This window comes from Malus sylvestris, chromosome 10 (assembly GCF_916048215.2).
Source record: "Malus sylvestris chromosome 10, drMalSylv7.2, whole genome shotgun sequence".
NCBI lineage: Eukaryota > Viridiplantae > Streptophyta > Magnoliopsida > Rosales > Rosaceae > Malus > Malus sylvestris.
Window position 1 is genome coordinate 40,950,209 of NC_062269.1, and position 2,210 is coordinate 40,952,418.

Here is a 2,210-nt window from a genome sequence, read left to right on the forward strand (position 1 = left end):
TTTGACATATTATATTAGACACAAATGCCCCTCGGCCAAAAAAATTCAAAGCGGCTAAAAGGAATGCATAAAAGTATCCAAGGGTAATTTTGTCATAACGTTATTTTAAAAGAACGAAGTTGCTGGAAGGTTTCAGTTACCATCCTCTTTTCTGCTTCTTTCTTTCCGTCTCCCTCTGCCTCAGTTTCTTTATCTCTCAAACCCTAAGTTTTCTGTCTTTCTGATCTCATCTCTCTACTCGCGCCGATCAGTCGAACACCGTCCAGGAATGCGTCTCCGAATTCATTAGCTTCGTCACCAGCGAGTAATTTTCACCTCTCTCTCTCTATCTCTCTTTCTTTCTCTACTGTTATTTACTTTGCTTTTCAATCGGAATTTTTTGTGTTGATTTTGAATTGGGGTTTTTTGGGGTGTCTAGCGCCAGCGATAAGAGCCAGAAGGAGAAAGCGAAAGACCATCAACGACGACGATTTGTTGTGGACGATGGCCATACTAGGGTTTGACGACTATATCGAGCCCCTCAGGATTTACTTGGCTAGGTACAGGGAGGTATTATTCTTTAACTTTTACCTTTTATTCCTCCTTTTTCTGTACTTTCAATTCACTTTACATTTTAGCATTTTTCAAATGGAAATTTACAGTTTTGTTGGAGCATTTTCTGGGATTTTTTTTAACTTCCCATTTTTAGTTTAATTTATTCAATGAAGTTTTCCTTTCAGTTCAATCTAACATTTTCGTCAAATCTCTTTCTGAACGCTGCTACAGATGCTTGATTTCTTCAAGTCGGCAACGATTGCAGAGGTAAGCTCTCTGATGAAATCATCTACTTCACACTTTTTTTCTTTTTACATATGGCTACATTTTTTTCATGGATTTATGTATTTGTTTCCTGTGAATTCGAATTCAAATTGGAATTATAGATTAGTAGAAACAAATTTCATGAATTTTTTTATTTGCGTGTTTCTGTTGGTTCTGTTTTTTTAGCTACAAGCAAATAATGTGGGAAATATTGTGGGAGAGTGATCTCGTAACCACGAAACTTCTAAGTACCGGAGTGTGGTATCGTCTTGACTTTCCTTATCTGTGTCATAGGTAGATGTGGCATCTTCTTTGGAAGTACTCTTCCTCCATCCAGGGGTGGTATCTGTAACTGGTGGAGATGCACAAGGTAATGTATCAATGTCACTTGAAGCTTACTTGTAGTTTCAGGCTTGGTCAAGCGCGGTACAAACCATGTAGTAGGAGTCCCCCAAGTCGCCGAGCTAAGGGATCTGCTGAAAGAGGTAACAGACAAGGTAAGCAATCAGAGCTCCGACTGATTGTTCACATTCTCCCTATCTTGTAGGCAGCATGAAGGATAAAGAGAAGAAAAATGAGAATAGATGATATTGGATACTTTTGCTTTTGAAGAAGTAACTTTCCACATGCTTATTCTTGAACTGGGCTTGAGGGTTTTCTGGTTTCCTCCAGAGTATAAGGCCGACTGAAGAATTTGAGGGTCAAAACAAGTCCATCAAATCTAGAGTACGTTCGACTCTGCTGATATGGGATACTTTTGCTTTTGACAGAGTAGTGGATGTATCGGCACGTGTGCTGTTACGCTTGTCTCCACATGCTTCCTTGTATCCTTCTCACTTGCCCTATCTGTTCCTCAGGCAGATGCGCTATCTTCCCTGGAAGCATAAGATGTTGAAGATGAGTACTCGAGAGCAATGCCAGGTAAGTAATCAGGTAAGGGGTTCCAGGCAGTCAGTTCCTAGCTGGAAGCTTGATTCCAAGTGCTGACTGATTGCTCTCTTTCTCCTTGTCTTGCAGGTAAGAACAAGGCCAAAGGAAAAGACAGGGAAAAAGCATGATATGGGATACTCTTGCTTTTAACCCTGATGATATGAGATATTCTTGCTCTAGTATAACTTGTTTACAGAGGTATTATCGGAGGGAAAGAAAGCTGAATATTTCGAAAGGCTTCGTTGGGAGTGCCCTCTCAGATAAGAGGAAGGGTTGAGCATTTTTGCAGGTCTGCCTGTCCGTTGGGGATGAAGGTCGACATATATAGGAGTCTCCCTAACATCAAGTAATAATGCTATTCCTTTACCCTACTTGGTCATAGCACGGTAGTGGGAGCTGCCAGCTTCACAAGTTTTAACTCTGTCAGAGCACTTTGAAAAAGTGGTCTGTGGTATCTGGAAAGCTGATGTTGCGTGTGAAGA

General features: G+C 40.7%; 1 long non-coding RNA gene across 1 annotated transcript; it reads left to right on the plus strand.

The window, feature by feature from the left end:
* The first annotated feature begins 150 nt into the window (after positions 1 to 150).
* Positions 151 to 975, plus strand: LOC126585210 (uncharacterized). Its single transcript, XR_007610365.1, has 3 exons — positions 151 to 304; positions 419 to 549; positions 720 to 975. It is a non-coding gene; the product is annotated as an uncharacterized LOC126585210 (long non-coding RNA).
* Positions 976 to 2,210: the final 1,235 nt, after the last annotated feature.